We start from the raw sequence: 22356 nt of genomic DNA, 5'->3' as shown, positions 1-22356 counted from the left end.
AAAGACTGCATTTATTTGTCCATGGGGCACATTCGCGTATCGAAAATTACCCTTTGGTTTAAAGAACGCAAGGGAAAATTTTGAGAGGGCAATGAATTATGCCTTCCATGACATCAAAAACATCGTTCAAACATACCTCGATGACCTTCCGGCTCATTCGCGAAAGCGGACTGATCATCCGTAGCATTTAAGAGCAATATTTTTACGTTGTCGACACTACAAGATACGACTCAATCCACACAAATGTGTAATTTGTGTCAGTTCTGGTCGTTTACATGGATTTGTAGTCTCGCAAGACAGGATTCGTCTCGACCCATGTAAGGTTCAGGCAATCATAAACTTGCCTCCACCTTCGAAATTGCTTCAGATTCAGAAACTCCAAGGGAAAGAAAACTTTCTTAGGAGGTTCATTCCAAATTACGCCGAACTTGGTAAAGGTTATATGCGTCTTTTAAAAAAGGAAGTACCCTTTGTCTGGGATCAGGTTGTGCAAGCTTCCTTTGATGCTTTAAAAGAATCCCTAATGAAAGCATCATTAATGTACGCTCCTGATTATCAAAAAGACTTTAACCTGTATCTGGCTGCAGCGGATACAACCATCGCAATGGTTTTAGTTCAAGAAGACAACGGAATTGAACATCTTATATATTATTTAAGTAAGAACTTGAATGATACAGAAAGCAAATATTCTTATGTTGAAAAGCTAGCGCTCGTAGCTTTTCAAGCGATACAGAGATTTTGACACTATATCCTATTTAGAAAAACTACCATTCTCTCATTGCAACCCCATGACTTATATATTGTCGCGACAGTTGCTGGGGGGAAAATATTCAAAATTGATAGCAATTCTACAAGAGTTTGATCTCGAATTTGTAAAATCCAAGTGAAAGAAAGCTTTGGTTTTCGTAGAATTATTATGCGATCTCCCATCGTCGTCCAACGATGAAACATCTGAAGAAACGATCGTGGACAAAAATTTGTTTCTGATATCTTCAAGCAATCTGTGGTATGGGGATATCATCATTTATCTCCAAACCCAAAAATATAGGCCAAATACCTCTCGCTCCGAGCAAAAACGTATTCGATACCAAGCAAAAGACTACATGATCGTCGGTGATACACTTTACCATCGTGGTATCGATACAATTCTGAGAAGGTGCCTCACCCATGAGGAGGCCAAAAACGTCCTGAATGATTCCCATTCAGGCGCATGTGGGGGGAATCAATCCGGTTATGCTATAGCGCAAATTTTTTTACGACCAGGATACTTCTCGCCAACAATGTTCAAAGATTATATAACCACAGTCAGAAGTTTCCATGCTTGTCAAATGTTTAATAGCAAAACTAGAAGACCACCTGCACCTCTGCAGCCAATAGTTGTTTTAGGGCCATTCGCCAAATGGGGCATCGATTTCATGACATGTAACCCCACCTCGACCGGGGGGCATGGGTATATCATAGTCGTAGTTGACTATTTTACCAAATGGGTCGAGGCAATGCGTACATTAGATAATACTGGTGAAATAATTGCCCTCTTCTTTTTCAATCATGTAGTCGCCAGATTCGGCGTCCCACAAGCTATAGTCACAGACCATGGATCACATTTTCGCAATCACATGATGGTCGAATTAGCTGCCAAACTATGGTTGTCTCACGACAGCTCTACTCCATATTACCCGCAAGCCAACGGACAAGTTGAAGTGATCAACAAAGTCTTGAAGTGCATGCTGTAAAGGATGATTAGAGTTCACAATAAGTTGGAACCTAATCATGTACTCAACCTTGTGGGCTTACCGAACATCGGTAAGGAATGCAATCGAATTTACACCTTTCCAACTGGTATATGGCCTGGAAGTAGCCTTACCAATCCAGTTTGAAATCTCATCCCTCAAACTCGCAATTGACCTTCTCCCCGAGACTTCAAAAGAGGAGGCTCGTTTCTTGGAACTAATCCAATTGGATGAAACCCGTCGTGATGTCACTTTGGCTAACGAAACCCATAAGAAATGAGTCAAGGCGCAGTTCGACAAGAATGTCAAACCCCGTGTCTTCTCAGAAGGTGACTTGGTCTTGCTTTATGACCAAGAATCCGATAAATTGGGGGCAGGTAAGTTCAAGTCTTTATGGATGGGCCCTTGTATTACTAAGTGAGTGTTAGCAAAAGGAGCCTACGAGTTAACGGTTTATGACGGGATTCCACTGGCACATCCTCATAACGGGTTGTACCTCAAGCGTTACTATGCGTGATTTAGCATAGTAACCTATATGCTTTTGTTATGTTTTTGTTTTCGCTAAAGTATTTGTTTTGGTCAAGACTAAAGTAATCCACTTTTTACATTTATTACAGATGTGAAACCTATTGGAGTCATGTGTTGGATATGCCGACGGAGCGAGTCGTAGTTCGCGGAACCTATCCTCTGCGGCCTCAGCCATTTTTGATCCAAGCGGTGAGTTAGTAAGTTCCAGAGGGGTGTGTATTGGTCGAACAACCCAAAACTCAAAACATTAGGGGGCACCCTAGAGTAATGATGCTCGTGATAGCAAGTCACAGCCTGTGCGATCATGCGTAATAGCCAGGTCCATCGTCTTGGCACACCAGTAGTATGTCGCTGCAACCCCAAGGGTAGCTCGTCAGTCCTCACATCTGGGATACTGAGACTAAGGCCCTAAACCTGGTCATGTAATGCTGTGAGAGTCTCGGCCACCTCGAGGTCGCAAAGGATAGCCCTTCCAACAACCTCTCCTGCTGGGGCAGCAGCTGGCACTCTCAGGCGTATTACTGGCCGAACAGGACCAACGTCTGCATGAACACATGATTTTGATTAGTCTTGATAGAATAAATCACAAGGACATTATAAAATAAAAACGATAAACAAGAATATGGTCAAAGAATTTACCAATGACACCCGACTGTTTGCCAACCGGCAGTACTAAATCTCGGTCACCCCAGAAGTCCATACCAGCATATGGATACTCAAAATAAACCATCTCCTGACGATCAAACCACCCGAGGAAGGTATCAGAAAAGGAAATCTGAGACTGACCAGCATGCCTAGACATATGGTCAACCCATCTCTGCATACGTGGTTCAGTCGATGAAGGTAAATCAAGTGCAATATACTGCAGCTACATCATTGGTATATTTTCCAAGGCAAAGGCAGTCAAAATAGAACCATACCAAAAGTTCTTCAACCTCCCACTCTTCACGTTGGTCAACTGCTCTTTCATCACAAGAAGTACTGCGTCGCACCAGTTGAACACCTTCGGTTGAAGGCATTCCAAGGCATACTGCATATAAGATCGGTTAACTACATGAAGAGCCGCACCACCAGCCATCCTACCAAAAGTGAGCAGAATAGTCATAAGGGACCTGTCAGTGACATCACGGATGATGATCTTGCCGTCTTTACTCAGCTGAGATCCCTCTCTGCAATATCGGCGAACATAATCTCCCACAGATTCACCTCCTCAGGTCGAACATGATAAAGAGATGGGGGCACCCTGCCTCGACAAGCCAGTCAAAAAATAGATGTCCACTATAGTCAAGGGGATGGATTTGCCCTTAATATAGAACACTTGGTTGGTAGGATCCCAAGCATCGAGCAAATACTGCAACAAGTTGATTTGTTGTCTCATGCTAGAAATGCGGAAAAACTTCAGCAAGCCACAGTTCCACAATGTGTTTACTGTAACCGGATCATGTAAATCAATCATGTCCTCTTGTTCATGCTCACGTTCTCACCATGTAATAGTCATCTTGCTCCAAAAAATCTCTGAAAACAAATAAGAGAAGAGTTAGATCCTGATTTTGGTGAGAAACAGGCAAAATTTCCATCAAAAACTGTGCATAAAGTTCCTTCCTTGCACCCATCGCTCCTACAATAGTGCTCTGGGTGCGTTGCATGTGAGATGGCCACTAGACAGGCCAACATCCAACGCACCTTTCGATACACAAAGGGTGCGCTGAAGCCAAGGCGAGTTTTTCAAACCCCAAAGGCCTAGAAAAACCAGGAATCAAGCTTAGAATGCAAAATGGAAAGCATGAAATGAAAGAGCTCAAGTTTAGCTCCTACCTGATCCAAACGACGCCAAGAATCTTCCATAGAATCTCCTGGAATCAGCTGGTGAAAATCAAGGGTAAAAGCACCTCCAAAGCTCCAACAAACCAAAGTTCAAATGAAATGGTAAAATGAGAGGTAAAAACACTTTTACATTACTTTTTACGTAGTTCGAAGTAAAATATTAGTGTTCTAACTCATTTTTCGAGCATATATTGTTCATTTCTGACTAGTTTGATGAAGCAATTGAAAATGCAGTACAATCTTTGAAAGAACAAAGCTATTTATGGTAAATCGAGCAGTTTTAGCGCATAGTTCAAGCTCGTTAAAAAATAAACATAAGCCATGAGCAAATGTTTCCCCTCACGTTTAAGCTCATTAAAAATGAACTATTTCCCAGTAAATAACCATCATAAATGTAGTACTTCAGCCTTTAAAGCCTTGGTCGTGTTCTCATCATCAACTCCACTCTGTATTGGCCGATCATTCACCTCCATTTTATTTCTTACCCCTTTTGAGGAACAGCTGCGAAGAGTCATCCCACTAGCCATTCTTGTAACACTGTTGTGATTGGAGAATTCCAAACCTTACCTGGAATCAACTATTACCCTATTTTATCACTCGTTCCTCAAAAGACGAGTCTCCTTAAAGCTCTTTTCAACTGACTCGTAAAATATGAAAAGATTGTCAAGCCATTGGCCTCTCCAGCTCGCTAAAGGGACCGGAAGTGCTATCCCTCCTTGATATTTTAATCTTTTTGGACCTGAGGGATTATTACACAAAAAGGTCGAGCGCTTGTTTTTTTCGGCTTGCTAAAAGTATCAAAAATTCATCCCTATTGTATTGTTTTATACTTTTTCGTACTTAAGGGATTAGATGACGAAAAGGAATTTTTGAGTTCCCTTTACGTTCCTTTTCAGACTCTCTAAAATTGAAAAGGACCGAGTTATCTTTGTCGTTAAACTCGTTAAAACTTAATAGCGAGAAACTTGTCTGTAGCAGACAAGAACGAGTTTCACTATCACTAGGCTCGTTAAAACATAGCGATGGGTTTGCTCGAAGGGAAAATTATAGAACAAGCATATGTAATCCTCTTCAAGCTTGACAAAAATAAAGAGGTACTGGTCAGCAATGACTGGGGAAAAATTGGGAAGAAAACTTGAAGAAAATTTGTTGGTATCAAGTCACTCTTGAACATGACACTTTCACTCCGCATCCAAGTCGGGTTGGGTTGTTTCATTCACCGGTCACATCACCATGGTACCATCACACCATCCACATTTGGGGTTAATGCTACCAATCCAGCACATCAGTATCGCCGATATGTTCAAGAGAAGTCATTCAGATAATTCACCTGTGTCTCACCCACTACAATACATTTAACTCCATTCTTTCATGACTGCCACCCTGAACCCTATGTCATCAAATCGTTTTCACCTCCATTAAAATCATTTGCTCTGTTCCATGTCATTGATGTGGGATTCATTAAGGCCCCCCTGTGATGGATCGTTTCTTGTCGACATCAACTCATTATCCAAGAAGTCGATCTAGGAACAACCCGCTCAGTACTTTGAAGTTTGCATGCCTCAATGGCAAGTTTTTCACTTCCGGCGACAGGTTTACATCAATGACTTTCGACCGAAAGATTTTGCGTGGTGTTCAATGCCAAATCCTTTATTCACACCACGTGAATTGTGCTGTAGTACCTTGAGGGTCATTATCATTATCGGTGATTCCTCTCGCGCCTGTTAACAACTTACATCATTGGCTGGTAATCAGGTGATGTCTTTCCATGTTTGACTGCAGAACATCTCTCACATGGATAGACTTGTACTTCGAGTGAAGATCGAACGAGATTGAAGACCTTGGATCTATTTTCATCCATCCGGGCTGCAATATATATTCATGGAAATAAAGACATCAAATGCACATTATTGCTGCACAGATAATCATCCAATCAAAGGGATGATGACTCTACCAGAATCGTCAGTCTACACTTAGACGATTGTCTATCCTATGTACAGAAACTGAATTTATAAAGCTGAGCGTGGGAATTCCTACCTCATCTAGATCATGAAAATGTTATGAAGATAATGTATTGTATTGTATCTTATTACAGGTCTCCTCCCAGCTTGAAATAACTTCAGATCCTCATAATAAAGCATCTCACCCGACATCAAAAGATTAATGACCTCATGCTTTAGGGGGCAACTGTTATAGAAATTTTTGGGCACTATAACCCCAAGCATGAAATGTCCATAAACCAAGGGCTCCTAAGTCCCTAAAAGTGTTGTTCTAACCCCTAAAGGAACAGGGTCAACTGATTACAGCTTCTCCCAGAAGTTCTCCATGAAAAACTGCTCAAAACTGGTCAAAACAAGATCATTTCAGCTGCTCCATAGGCAAAGTGCATTGAATCTCACCTAAATACACTATGGGCGTGTGTTGCATTTCAAAAATCCCTTCTATGGGGTGGAATGGATGAGAAATGACAAATGGCAGTGTCATTCCGCGAGGTGGAGAGGCATGGAATCTTCCAGAAACTTCTCCTGTGACACTTGCCTCTCTGAATTCGACCAAAGATGAGTAAGAGATCATCAATCTCCAAGTGGAAGCAAGAACTATCAGAGGGAAGACACTAATCAAATCACAAGCTGACTCATTCCCCTTACAAATATCTATATATGGATCCCTCATCACAGAGATCCATAGGCTGGAATTTTGCATATTGTAAGGAATTGTTGATGGTTTCTTGAGACAACATCCTAAGTGTTGGGTGATCTAAGCTTTGTATGAGGTGAAGAAGGGCTTACTTGCTGAGAGGATGATGCTGGGTCAGAACAACTGGTTGTAACTCCCTTGGCTCTTTCTTATTTATCAATAAAAGCTATTCAAGTTTTCCTCCATACTCTTGTGTCATTTATGTTTTATGCATTTGTATGGTCAATTTACATCTGATCCTAGATTTTTTATGAGTATAGATCCATGTTCTTGTATAGTGTCATGCTACTGTGATCCTACAGGTACTCTATGAAGCTGGGCGTACAAGGGAGCAAGTAGCAAAAGGATGTCAAGAGAGAGAAGAATCGAACTAGGAGATTAGCACAAGACAGAGGTTGGTCTTCTTTGTTCTTCTCTCATCTATATTTCATAAAGGAAAAATGAAAGTAGCTTTACTTTGTTTGTTTCTAAGGTAGCTACCACACCTTAGTGGGATAAGTAGTTTTGTGTAGACACTTTTCCTTGTAACAACCCTTCCTTTTTATTCATTTTCACTACACTTGTGAATTGCAGGAATGGAGAACAGAGGCTAATACAAAGCAATAAGCAGAATAAAATGGGAAAGAAAAGCAAAGCTCCGAGCTCTGAAGAAAAGGAAATGGCACCCTTGTATACAGACACGGCCATTAATAGAGACGCATGAATAGCTATGTGGGAAGGCATGTATAATCTGCTCGAAGAGGAGAATCTCAGAGATATGGAAGTTACTACTACCGCAGGCTCAAGTGGTTCTTCTGAAGCATCCTTTACAGAGCTAGCTTGCTCATTCTTACACCGAATAGCAGCAAGGCCCAAAATTCTCCCATACACGGACATGGTCAAATGGATACTAGACAACGCAAATATGATAAATAGACAGTTCAAAACTCAGGGTTAAGGACTCATCGGTTCATTCGCTGTGCAAGATTTAAAGCTTATGTATCATCTACCAGAGCCACAGGCAACTTATAACAAGCGGTTTATGGAGAAATTTGTAAAGGAGAATCAGGACCTGGCAGAAACCACCAAAGACTGGTCTAGGAGTGTTATAGACATTTTTGTGCCTCGCGGCATGGAGCATGAAATGTCAATAATTACAGGGATCCTTAGTCCCTAAACATGTTGTTCTTACCCCTAAAAGAACAAGGTCATCAAACCACAGCACTTCCAATCAGTTCTCCACCTGAAAACACTTCAAAACAGGCTAATTTTGGATCATGTCAGCTGCTCCACTGAGCATCTGCGCTGGAATGCAACTGCTCCTCCTTGTACCTGCGCTGGAAGTCAAATCTAATGAAGGCTACCTACGCTGGGCGAGATTGGCCAAGTGGCACAGTCATTCTGCAAGGTGTCAACTGCCCAGGAAGCTTCCAAACTGACACTTGGTTCATGAGATTCGCCCTGTGATGAGTAAGAGGTACTTGATCACCATGTGTAAGCAAGGATCTCCAAGTGGACTCAAGGACTGAAGTTTAACTAAAGAGGGAGAGGACACAAGGCAGCCTCATGTCAGTCTCAAGCTGACTCATCCTCTCTTCTTCTACCCTATATATAGAGCTCTTCTATGAGGTCTAGGGAGGCTGGAATTTTGTGTAAAGCAAGGAAATGCTGGTGGTTTACAGTCAGAGCTATTGGGTGATTGTTTTACTAGAGGTGAAGAGGAGAGTTCTTGTTGCTGGGGAGGTGCTGCTGGATTGGAGCCATCAATGGTTGTAACCTTCTCAGAACCCTGTTACTTCTATCAATAAAGCTTTGCATGTTCTCCTATATACTTGTATTGCATTGATGTATTGTATTTACTTGTATATTTGATTCACTCTAATCCATGCATCAGTTATGAGTACATGTATCTTGTAGTTTCCTCTCTTGTTTTGTGCAGGATCTGTGTGTAGCTAGACCGGCGAAGAGAGCAAGGAGCTAGGAACAAGAGACAAAGAGAGAGGATAAGGATCGACAAAGCGAAAGACACCAGGTTGGTTGATCTGTTCTTCCTTCTCTCTGTACTTTCATAAAGGAAAACATCAAAGCTTTACTTTCAGTTGTTGCTAAAGACTGTCACCTTTAGAGTAGGGATAGGGTCATCCGCGTCGGATACTTTTCCCCACAACAAACTGGCGACTCTGCTGGGGAGCCTAGTATCTTGTTGGTGTTTGTAGTATTTTGCTATTCATTTCTTGAAGAAAAGAGTACCAAATCGAAAAGCTTTTGACTATATCAAAAGTGAAGTAGAGGGCCTGTTACTCTTGCTCATTTGCTGAGCAAATTCAAGATTTGAAGAGCTGATCTACAAAAGACTCTTTACTCTTTGTGATAGATCTTCATCCTCTTGATCATCCCTTAGCCTGTACTTGACCTATAGCTTTTTATTTCAGCAAAAACAGTGCATTTTTGAGCTTTTTATGACCCAGAATTCCTTGAAAACGCAACTCTCGTGTCCCAGAGCAGGTTGTCCACAGGCAGTCTGCATTACAGCGTAGGTACTCCCTTCGGGAACTGCGCTGAGAGTCAAACTGACAGACCAGAGCCTGCGCTGGTCCAGTTAGCCAATGTTTTGCTGAGGTTTCCTTTTGTGTCTGAGCCCTGTTTTCACTGATTTTTCTTGATTGCTTGCTGGTCATTGTACTTGCTGTAGACCACTTTCCTTGACATTATTTCTTCTCAGTTGTGTGATGAAACTGTGAATGTTCTTTCAGTATTTCTTGTTTCAGTTACAGTTTCCCATTGTGAAAAGCGAACCTATATAGCTGTGGCCTCTTAGATCCTGAACTGTAAAAGTGTCTTTGTGATCTTATGAGCTAGTTTTATTACTGTTCATGGCTGTTTGAGTTTGTTTGTTTTTCATTTTATGGTTTGAATCTATACATTTCCTGTGTTTAAACAAGTCGATCGTAAGGTGTCTTTTTGATTATTGGACAAGCTTGTTTATTTATGCTTGAAATTAGATTCAAAATCATACAACAGTTTCCTTTCTGTCTTACATCAACATTAAGGATAACGAAAAGAAATACATGCATTGTGCATTTTTCATTTGACTGTGTGCTTGACGATTTAGGAAAAATGTGCATTTTAGTGTGTGTTCTTTGATCTGTGAGAAAAGTTGTGTCTTTCTTTTCCCTCAGTATATTAAGGTTTTCAAAGTTGAAAGATTGAAAAGTTTTTGCTTCTCATCTTAGATTGCATATAGGAAGTTGTATATATACATCTCGTGGCGATCCTGAAAGGCAAATTGTTAAGCAAGATCAACATTAAAATAAACTCAATTTACATAACAACGCTTTGTAACATAACGCAAACATCTAGAGGTCTAGGTAGAGACGTGTTCCGGCGTCGTTAAACATAGTGACCGTCGATCTCTACGAAGGTGGGTGATTCCTCCTGAGGGACGATAGCACTAATACGGACTTGAGCTCCCGCGTACCGTCGCGTATATTGGGAGACCCCTATAGGCTTTTATCCTTTATCCTTAGGAAACCGTGTCGGCCGCCCTACTGATCGCGAGGCAGTGAACACAGCATTCACGAAGATCGACCACCCGTACCGTAAAATGTATTCTGTGGTTTCGCGAAAGGTTTGGCACACCCTCTGCCTAGATCTCCAGAGCAGTTTCTTTTGGCCTTTTTCAAACTCTATAACTGAAAAAGTCCAACCGAGCATTTGTCACTTCGGTCTCGTTAATACATCGAAGGCGACTAGAGTCATATTTAGCTTTTTCTCGACTCTTAAAACATGAAAAAGCAAGTTTGTGTCTAAAAGCGTCGTTAATAAAATTTATTTTAAGCGGAACATAATCACCTGTTATTCCCACGTTGATCTTTCAGTTGAAAAGTATGGAGCCCACGAACCAAGGAAGTGACCTTGGCGGAAGTCCAAATCCCTTCTCCTCTTGGGGAGATGTTGGTGCGCCTCATATGGCAACATTGTCACTTCCAGGATTGACAATCGGCCTCCCTGTATGGCTCTTTTCAACTAATGTAGTCCAGATCGCCACTAATCCTGAGCAGTCAAATCAACAGTCAGAACAATCTAGAACTACCCACCAGCCTTCCACTTCTTATGATACTTCCTCTGATCCTTCATCTTCGCGAGGTAGAGCTGGCAAAAGTCAGCCTCCCAAAGAGAAGAAGGAAAAGAAGAAGAGAGGAAAGAAGCAGAAGGAGCCTCTGGCGAAGGCGACTGGGGGCAAGCAGAAGAAAGCTGAGAAAAACCCACACACTGCACCGACCGGGCCTAAATCGCCATGTGTCATTTGCAAAGGGAACCATTTCCATCGTGATTGTCCTTGTATTCCCTGGATACTAAGGGACTGGTCCCCAAGGTTGCACAATCCGGTAGCATCAACCTCTGGTTGTCATGTTGATTGCATTCCGTCAACTAGCGAGAGTGAAGGACGAAGAAGGGGACAAAGATCACCCTGTCTATTGTGTGAAGGCCATCATGCCATCCACAAATGTCCATTCTTAGATGAGGCCAAGAGAGTTTTGGAAGATCGCCTGGTTTCACCATTGCGGCTTCCTCCTGGATACCAAAAACTCGCGCCTAATCCATCGATAGTTGAAAATCCGGTTGACCCGCTCAAGTGGTCAGCTGAAGTGTCGGTCATTGAGAATGAACCTACTGAATCCAGACCGGACGAAAGTCTAAAGGTCGAAATGGGAGTTGACCCGGTTCTTCCTTCAGAGGTTCTATCGTCCAATGACTCCGTCATTGAAGACCCGTCTTCAAATGACACCGTCGCCGAAGAGTCATCTTCATGCGACACCCTCACTGAAGAGAATAAGGATGACACCATCCAGGTTCTTTTCATCAGCACCGACTCTGATGAGCGTCAGGGCAATGCGCTCATTCCTTTATCGCAGGAAGGAACATCATCAGGGTCATACCCGGCCGTATATTCGGTCCCACCACCAAGCAACCTGGTTGTATCCTTTTATTGGAATCAACTAGGCAGACCCCGGTTACCAGCCAGTATACCATTCAGAATCATTGTCCAGATCTATAGAATGATTATGGCTGGTACTATCATTGATGAAGGGGCGTCTGTGAGTATCCTTTCCTCTATTGCTTGGAAAGCACTGGGGTCCCCGGCGCTTTTACCTGAGTTGAGAAATCTCTTAGGTTTTGATAAAGGAACCAGTCGACCATTAGGAATCCTCCCCAATGTACCTGTTACATTGAAAGGGAAGACCGTCGAGATGAACGTGTTGGTCGTCCAAGGACCCTTGGATTATAACCTACTCCTTGGACGCGACTATATTTATTGCATGGGAGCGATAGTCTCCTCACTCTTTAGAGTAATGTGTTTTCCACACGAAGGAAGGATGGTCAAGCTCGTAGACCAACTTTCATTTCCGGGATCTCGCATCGCAAATAGTCAAATACCAATCCTAAATGGTCTGTTCACTCAAGATACGCCTCCAACCCCAGTCCTCCTTCCCGATGAATGCGAGTGATTCGGAAAGGAAGACTAGGACCCAGGGGGCATGCACCCTGGTCTGCTTCGGGTAGAAGAAACCCCGGGTATAAAGAAGAATTTCCGCAGAAGAATATGACTAGTCCGTACCCCATCCGTGGAAGGAAGTGGGGTTTTTCTGGAATAATAATCTTTTGTTAAAACTATGTGTTTGGCAAAAGAGTCATTCACCTTTGTCTAAAAAAGTGTGTAATGCCCGAGTAGGAATTCCCTTATTGGGACAAGTAGTAAACATCTTTGAATTCAAGCCTCGCCCATCGAAACATATGTTTTGAAGGATAAGCAGGGGCAGCCTACAAAGTAGGGGACTATATTGTTGTGACAGAGGGTAACCATCTTTGGACAACCCAATGATAGACACCGCCGAAGAAAGAGATTGATTTGCGGCAGAAAATAGAACCCTCTTCGGATAATAAGAAAGAGGAGAGGCGGCCTCGAAATTCTATCCTATACCTGGGGGCATGCAAACTTTTGGAATGCAAGCAAGGGACGACTATTTATTTTTTAAATTTTTAGGTCCTCCCTTTAAACCTGTAGGTCTAACCCGTTAAACTCATAGGATTAGCCGTTTCCGACCTTGCATGAAGAAAGCCTGTGGGGCAAAAGTAAAAATTTGCCAAAATTTGGAGCATAGCTTGGTGAGATAAAGCTCTTTAAAAAATAGTTATCTCATAGGAGGCGTTCTTATTATGACTGGTATATCGAGCAGTTTTAGCATATAGTTCATGCTCGTTAAAAAAATAAATGCAAGTTCGAGCAGTTTTATGACTGAATCTATGCTCGTTAAAAAATAGAAAAGTGTGAGCAAAAGTTTCCCCCAGATTTCAAGCTCATGGAAAAAATGAACCGGTAAATAACCTTTTGAGATCGTAAATTCATCAGCCATAAGAGCCTTGGTCGTGTTTTCATCCATCACCTCCACCGTCATTTGGCCGATCATTCACTTCCATTTGTGTGTTTACCTCTTTTGAGAAACAGCTGCGAAGAGTGATTTCACCTAGCCATCCTTGTGACACTGCCGTGATTGCAAAATTCCAACCTGTACCTGGAATCTGCTGTTATCCCTGTTTATCACTCGTTCCTCAAAAGACGAGTCTTCTTTGATCTCTTTTCACTGACTCGTAAAATATGAAAATTTTGCCGAGTTTTGGCCTTCCAGCTCGTTAAATGACCGGAACGCTATCCCTCCTCTAAATTTTAATCCTTTTGGACCCGAGGGATTATTGCACAAAAGGATCGAGCGTTTGTCTTGTTCGGCTTGTTAAAAGTACCGAACAACCATCCCTTCTGTATTGTTTTATACTTTTTCGGACTTAAGGGATTAGCTGACGAAAAAGGAATTATGGAGTTAACTTTCTGTACCTATTCAGACTCTCTAAAAATGAAAAGGACCGAGTTTTCCTTGTCGTTAGACTCGTTAAAATGATTAAATAGCGACAAACTTGTCTTTAGACGAGAACGAGTTTCCCTATCGCTAGGCTCGTTAAATCTTAGCGATGGGCTTGCCCGAAGGGCAGGTTATAGAACAAGCATATGTTATCCTCCTCAAGCTTGACAAAAATAAAGAGGTACTGGTCAGAAATGACTGGGGAAAAATTGGGAGAACATCAAAGTTTAATGGTAGCAAGTCACTCTTGAACATGACACTTTTCCTCCGTACCACATCGGGTTGGGTTGTTTCATTCACCGGTCTCATCACCATGGTTCTCGCCAAACCATCCACATTTGGGGTAATTCTACTGATCCATCGCATCAGTGTCGTTATATGTTCAAGAGGGGTAATTCTGAAAGTGTCAACCGTGTCCCATCCACTGCCATACATTATCCTTCATCCATTCATGATCGCCACCCTGAATCATATGTCACAGTTTGTTTTCACCTCCACTAAAATCATTAACTCCGTTCCGTGTCATTGATGTGGGATTCATTAAGGCCCTCCTTTGACGGATCACTTCTTGTCGACTTCAGCTCATTATCCAAGAAGTTGATCTAGGAACACCCCCATCAGTACTTTGAAGCTTGCATGCCTAAATGGCAAGTTTCTCACTTCCGGCGACAGGTATACATCAACGACCTTCGACCAGAAGATTTTGTGTGGTGTTCGACGCCAAGTCCTTTATTCACGCCACGTGAATTGTACTGCAGTACCTTGAGGGTCATCGTCATTATTGGTGATTCCTCTCGCGCTTGTTAACAGTTATCATCATTGGCCGGTAATCAAGCGATTTCTTTCCATGTTCGACTTCAGCGAAATTCTCACATGGATCGACTTGTACTTAGAGTGAAGATCGAACGAGTTTGAAGACCCCGAATCTAGTTTCATCCATCCGGGCTGTGATAAATATTCGGGAAATATAAAAGCATTTGTCATGTACATCATTGCAGCAGATGATCATCCTATTCAAAGGATGATAATTTCAACAGAAAATTATCAGTCTACCTTCAGACGATCGTCTGTCATGTGTACCAAAATGTATTTATAAAAGCTGAGCATGAGAATGCCCGCCTCAGCTAGATCATGAAAATAGAATGAAAAATAATGTATTGTATTGTATTGTATTACAGGGCACCTCCTCAGCACTGGAATGAACTTCGGACCCTCTAGATAAAGCATTTCACCCGATAAATGGCCTCATACTTTAGGGGGCAACTGTTATAGACATTTTTGTGCCTCGCGGCATGGAGCATGAAATGTCAATAATTACAGGGATCCTCAGTCCCTAAACATGTTCTTCTTACCCCTAAAAGAACAAGGTCATCAAACCACAACACTTCCAATCAGTTCTCCACCTGAAAACACTTCAAAACAGGCTAATTTTGGATCATGTCAGCTGCTCCACTGAGCATCTGCGCTGGAATGCAACTGCTCCTCCTTGTACCTGCACTGGAAGTCAAATCTAATGAAGGCTACCTGCGCTGGGCGAGATTGGCCAAGTGGCACAGTCATTCTGCAAGGTGTCAACTGCCCAGGAAGCTTCCAAACTGACACTTGGTTCATGAGATTCGCCCTGTGATGAGTAAGAGGTACTTGATCACCATGTGTAAGCAAGGATCTCCAAGTGGACTCAAGGACTGAAGTTTAACTGAAGAGGGAGAGGACACAAGGCAGCCTCATGTCAGTCTCAAGCTGACTCATCCTCTCTTCTTCTACCCTATATATAGAGCTCTTCTATGAGGTCTAGGGAGGCTGGAATTTTGTGTAAAGCAAGGAAGTGATGGTGGTTTACAGTCAGAGCTATTGGGTGATTGTTTTACTAGAGGTGAAGAGGAGAGTTCTTGCTGCTGGGGAGGTGCTGCTGGATTGGAGCCATCAATGGTTGTAACCTTCTCAGAACCCTGTTACTTGTATCAATAAAGTTTTGCATGTTCTCCTATATACTTGTATTGCATTGATGTATTGTATTTACTTGTATATTTGATTCACTCTAATCCATGCATCAGTTATGAGTACATGTATCTTGTAGTTTCCTCTCTCGTTTTGTGCAGGATCTGTGTGTAGCTGGACCGGCGAAGAGAGCAAGGAGCTGGGAACAAGAGACAAAGAGAGAGGATAAGGATCGACTAAGCGAAAGACACCAGGTTGGTTGATCTGTTCTTCCTTCTCTCTGTACTTTCATAAAGGAAAACATCAAAGCTTTACTTTCAGTTGTTGCTAAAGACTGTCACCTTTAGAGTAGGGATAGGGTCATCCGCGTCGGATACTTTTCCCCACAACAAGGAGGGACGAACTGCTGAAGAAAGATAAACATGGTATGTACAGTAATAGTTCTCTAACCTCCCCATATTTCTTTGCTTCTTCCATGCTCTGTAGAATATCTGGAATGCTAGATATCAACAAATTTTCATCTGAATGGCTATTGTTATTGGATGCCGCCACAAATTCCACTATTGTAGATTGGGCCAAAATCTTGTCTGATAACCTAGTCACGACCATTGTAAGTTACCGGTCCAAAAGAACTGCGGCTCAGAGAATTTACCCTCCTTTTTACCTATTTGCATATGTAATTGATGTGATATGTTATGTTTCTAAGTTTCCTATTATCGGTTTGAAGTGGAAAACTCAATACCCCTTACCCATTCATGTCTATCACAAAGAATTGTGGGACTCTAAGTTCACTCCATACTTCTACCAGATTTGTCATGGAATTATACTACCCTTGTACAAAATGTTGTATGATAAAGATGCTCCAAGATGTTCTCCTAAATCAGAATTCGACATACTCCCCATCACAAGATGGTTCAGGGAGGAACTGTTTACTTCTGTCAAGGTATTTGGAAGTTCTGCTTCCCCGCACGTCCTACCTTTGTATGTCCCTGATAAACTCTTGGCTTGAGAGGTTGCCTATCAAACCTGTGGAGAAGTAGGTTTGACTAAAGATTTGAAAGACAAAAAGAAGGCTATCTGACCATATTTTCCTGTAACGTGTGGGGCATTTTCCCTTTTTGATGTAGGCCATGCATTCACAGAAGTGAATAATATAACGTGTTTACAATTATTCAAATTTTCAGGAAGACCATTTGACCCTCACGATGTTGCTAAGAATTTCCCTACTGCAGTCAAGATAAAGGTGTTTTCTAGAGAAGATGATCGCTTCAATGACATATTCAAATAGAAGAATGCACTTGAAGAAATTTTGCATGTGGCCCAAATTCAATTCTCTCCAGAGCAATTTCAATAGTTCAAAATATATAGAGAAAGAAGACTAGCGAGTATTCCTTTGGAAAAACTATGCCTAGAACCCGTAAGGGAACCAACTCCAAGTGTTATTATTAGTGGTAGTTCAAGCACAAATGGATAAAAATCCAAGTCTGGAAAAGAAAAGTCTGAACATTCTAAAATATTAGGAAATAAATGGGATAAGAGCCAAAGGTTAGTAAAAGATACTGCCCAGTCAACAGAACTTCTACAACAACAGGTTTTTGACTCCCCACAAAGAGATCCTCCCCCTCTCATCATTCAAACACCGCCAGTCACAACTGAACTAGATAAAGAATGGGAAACCTTCAATGACTTGATCAATATTGAAGGACAAACCATAAAAACACTTGTGAGTAATGCACAGGTAACAAAAGAAGTAGTCACAAGAACAGTCAGCAATGTCTCAAATATGGAGCATATTCCTATTACCCCATCCTCTGAGCTTATGCTTAAAATAGAAGAAATTCCTCCTCTTGATGTATTTTATAGTCCAGAGCAAAGTAGTAGTAAGAACAGAGAGGAAGAAAAGGAAATTGGAAAATGTGCTCCCTCAAGACGCAGAACAATTAGATGTCCTGTGGCAAGATCCCACTAGCAATCCTAATGAGAATCTCACCAAACTATCTCAGATCACAGGAGAATATGCCTCTGCAACTATTGATAAAGCATATGAGGTACAAAAATTTCTAAAATAAAAGGAAGACGAGATACAAGTTTTGCAACAATAGTTGCAACAAGCTAACGCTAACAATGAAGCACAGAAACAGATCGAGAGGTTACAACAAGACTTCCGACAAATGCAAATAGGATATCATAAAAGTTTGGATGAGAAAGGAAAGGAGTTACAGTATTTATAGGAGATGCACAAGGACAATCCTAAACTTACAGAATTCATCACAGAGTCCATTTCCTTTAATGAACAATTACTATAGTATCAAGAAGCATTGGGCCAAAAGATATCACAGTGAAACTATTATTGTGAAATAAGTGATAAAACCACTAATCAAGTGGTATATTTATGAAGTGACTATGATCTAATTAATAAACAGGTGACTGAATATTTAGCTTGGAAAGAAACAGATGAGGAAAAAGGAGTAGGTGAACCAAGGATCAATGAAAATCACAAAGAAATGCTCTTTAACGAATGGGACGAGAAAATTAGGGAGGCAGAGTAAGCAACAGAAGGAGTAGTCACGGTAGCAAGCAATATTATTGATTGTGTAAATGAAAATTTTCACAGGGAAAATTTGATCGCAGAAACCATTCCAGGATATTTACCTAACGCACAACAACTACAAGAAGATTGGAAGCAGAAGGCAAAAGAGAAGGCAGAAGCAATCCAAGGGTTAACCAAGTTGAACTGGGATTATTACTGGGCATACTTGCTAAAGCCACATAGCCAGTGGATGACTCTTAAGTGTATCATCAATGTGGCTGAAAAGATGGCGCTAACTCTTGTCTATTCTATTTTCTCAGCTCAACTAAAATCGGAAGTCAGCTAGCCAACGCTTCTCAAACAAATGCTACATGCATGCGATTTCAAGGACCAAATATAGAAGTAGTTTAATTTTTTATTCAATTTTAGTTTAATTTTGTTTTATTTGCCTAAAATGAGGACGGTCATTTAAACCGCGTCCTACATTTTTGTAATAAGTTATTTTTAGATTTAGTTATTAGTATTTAAACCCTTCTCATGCATTTAGAGAAAGCTCCAGAAATTTATCAAAAACTTATGCCCAGAACATGCACTATTGTACCCTCTGAGGAGGTTTTGATGAATGAATGGAACATGATTTATTGATATTTGCATTTGATATCTGCTACTAATGTTGCACTTCTATACTCTTAGTGGATGTTAGAACGAGAGGAGATAGATCATTATCGCTTGAAGCTCATGAGTAGGACTAGTTATAAATGGTATTTCTATCCCTTAACTATTTTTGCCTATGTGTTAGAGTGATTTTCAGTTCAGTTATTTATATATTAATGTGTGAATGCCTGAGTTATCATTTGTCACTTTTGTACGGTGATAGCTATTTATTTATGCTTCATGTATGAATAGCTCCTTATGTGATATGTATTTCACAATTGTTTCGTTTAACTTTTAATACGAAGTGGTTCATCTTTATTGAATTCTTTTCCCATAACAGCTGAATGATCTTTATTACCATTTGTTATTTGAAATATTTTTAGATCGAATAGAAGAAAGATTACACCCTGGGTTAGTGTAGATTTACATATTTATGTTTATTAGAATATAATTTCCTTATTATTAGATTAGAATTAGAGTAGAAGTATTCCATTTAGAAATTGTTAGAAACAGAAATATCAATTTTTCCCACACACACACATAAATGGGGACACTGGTCCCATATCCCCAGTCGGACCCGCTATACCAAACGGAAAAGGAGCTGCCAACCAAGGTCTAGACCGGGCGGGTATCCCCCTTGTTGTAGACCTGATTTTCTGGGCTTCAACAGGTTCCCAACCCTCAAGAATATCAATCCTCTTGCCAACACTTATCTTGGATGCACTACAACATCCTCAAAGAGTGTCGAATGCCAGGTGATTCCACAATCCTCCATTCATTCTTCCAAACTAAAGACAAGAATGTTGTGTCTAACTTTCCCTTTTAACTAGGGATGCGTTCCCATTTTCTCTTTTCTCACAAACTTACTCATGTTCCTTTACTCATAGGAATCTTACAGAGCTCCCTCTTAAACAGAGGCTATATCATCAGTGCTTTATAGGGTCTTCCAGTTCACTTATGGTCCAACACTTTGATGTCATAAATTTCTTCATATTTAGGGTTCATCCATCCATCACGTTCCTTCATAAGGTCATTCCTTCTTTCCTGGAAAGAGTTCTCCTTGGATATGCATTTGGGGCTTCCTTCATAGGTCCATCTAGCTCCATGTTTCTTTGAGCGGTGATTTCTCTATATCTCGAGGTACATAGTTGTGAGATCCTTCACAACTCTTATTACCAAGGCCTTGCATACATAACTAGACTTATCCAAAAAGTCAGAAACCAAAAAATAAATCACATATTACCTTTTTAGTGATGGATTTTTTCTAGTGACATTTCCTTGTAGATATCAACATCCTGCATACATGTTGACACATCTCTGTAGATATATATAGTCAATAGTCTTCAACTTTTCATACTTCTATCCAAGTCTCCATATCTTTCTGCGATATTTCGTTGTCGAATCTTCTCTAGATGTTGATTTCTTCCATCATGGTTGCATATCTCACGATCACTATCATCCTTACACCTTTCATTCCCATGTAATTCCAACCAGAGTTTCTTAATTGTAGTCAACTACCTCATACTCCATATGAGCACATATTATGTTGATTTCATCTTGTAACCTTTCAGAGGAGGAGATCGTTTATTCTCTTGATCACACTTGATCCATGCTATCTGCAACCATGTGACAAAATATTATAATATCAAACAAAATACACATACCTCATTTGTCTTGAATCATATCATGATTCTTGCGTTGGAGTTCTTGAGGTATCTTTGACCTACAATGTAGTTAATAAGTACCATTGACCTCAATTATTTATAGAGGATATTTTCTTGTAACAATTCTTCGAATATTCGGAGAATCAAGATGTTCTCATCTTAGAATTTCCATAACAATTTCATTTCTACCTATAATCCTACCATAAATAAATACAATGTCCATTAATCGTAACCGTTAACAGTATTTACAGAGGATTCAACATATCCTCATTCATCAATAGTTCATCAATAGTTAATCCATGGATGTTACCAAATCCATAATCAGTTCATTCCCTAAAAGAGTTAGTTAAATAACACATAAGAATGTTCATGATTCACAAAATTCTATGCTAACTAAGACATATCAAAGAAAAAAATGAGGTGATATTTTAATCATAGTAAAGATCCTCAGTCTCCTCCTTGTTTGCCTTCTTTTCATTCTCTTTTACTTCCTGAGTGACATGAGCTGCTTCATACTTCCTCTTGTCATTCTTCTTTTTCTTGGGACAATCTCTTCGATAGTGTCCGTATTCATGACATTCAAAGCATTAGACCTTTGACATGTCTTTCTTGGTATGTTGTTGGTGACTCGATCTTTCAATGTTTCCAAAATTCCCCTTTATTTTAAACCTGGCAGCAAATGATTACTCTTTGGATCCAACTGCAATATCTTCCTTGGCCTTTAATCATGCTTCTTCCACTTTGCATATTTCCCATAGATCACTGAGTGAGGATGCCTCCTTCTTATCCCATATGTTTGATGTAACTTTTCCCCACTCCTCAGGTAATGCATTTAGCACTATCGTAGTCATCTCTTGATTATACATGATTTCTCCTTATTCCTGCAATTGATCTCTTATTTCAAATACCCTCATGAAATTTGATGTTATACCTTCTTCTTTGTTGATTTTCATTTTGCATAACTCATTCCTTAGAGAGAGCCCTTCTCCTGCGGTGCTAATAGAGAATAAGTCTATTAGTTTTTCATAGATCTCTTTGGCTGTTTCAAGCTTGCCTACATAAGGAATCAAGGAGTCCTTGATATATTCTATGAGAATATTTTGAGCTCTCACTTCATTATTTTTATGCTTATGTAGTTCTTGACTATCAAAAGGAGCAACAATTTTCTTTTGTACATAATCAATAACTTCTTGTTCTTTCAAAGTGAGATCATTCCTCTTCTTCTAAGCAAGGAAGTTGGCAACTCCAACTAACTTATTTCTTTCCTTGTAAGAAAACATCATTTTTAAGATTATATTTTCTCAAATCAATAATATACTTACTTGATGTAATGATCCTTGAAGTTTCACTTTAGATGGCTACCTTGAAGGAGCTTGAGGAATCTTGACTACCCTTAATTGCTAGGAAACCTAAGATTTTCTTGCTTTATCCTTGAGGATCTGCTATTCAACTGAAGTAAGAGTATTCTTGATAACTTCCTCTTATATTTCCCTCACTTTTATAGATCTTGGAGTTTCATAATGTGGATCTGAATTCTAAATCTTTCTTTGCCTTCAACTTCAGTTGCCTTGCCTCTTCCCGAATGTTCTATATTAGCCCTTTCTTGATCTGCTACCAATTCTACGATACCATGTTGAGAAATCTAAGGTCTTGATTAGTTAATGATTTCTCTCTCTTGATAACTTCTTGTGAAATAATTTCATTCTTTAGACAATTTAAAAAATATCTTTGAAATGTTAGAGATTATTTGCTTCATCAACCAACTACCATGCATAATAGACAAAATAACAATGACACAAGATATAGGTGGTAGCTAGGGAAATCCTCTCCAAGCATGAGAGGAAAACCCACAGTAATTCTTCTTATAGTTTCTTCTCTTGACAAAATTTACAAGA

This window comes from Pinus tabuliformis, chromosome 7 (genome assembly GCF_031772625.1).
Source record: "Pinus tabuliformis cultivar Carrire ecotype Pingquan chromosome 7, CPIR1, whole genome shotgun sequence".
Classification (NCBI taxonomy): Eukaryota; Viridiplantae; Streptophyta; class Pinopsida; order Pinales; family Pinaceae; genus Pinus; species Pinus tabuliformis.
The sequence above is the reverse complement of the archived record's forward strand: the minus strand, read 5'-3'. Positions refer to the sequence as shown.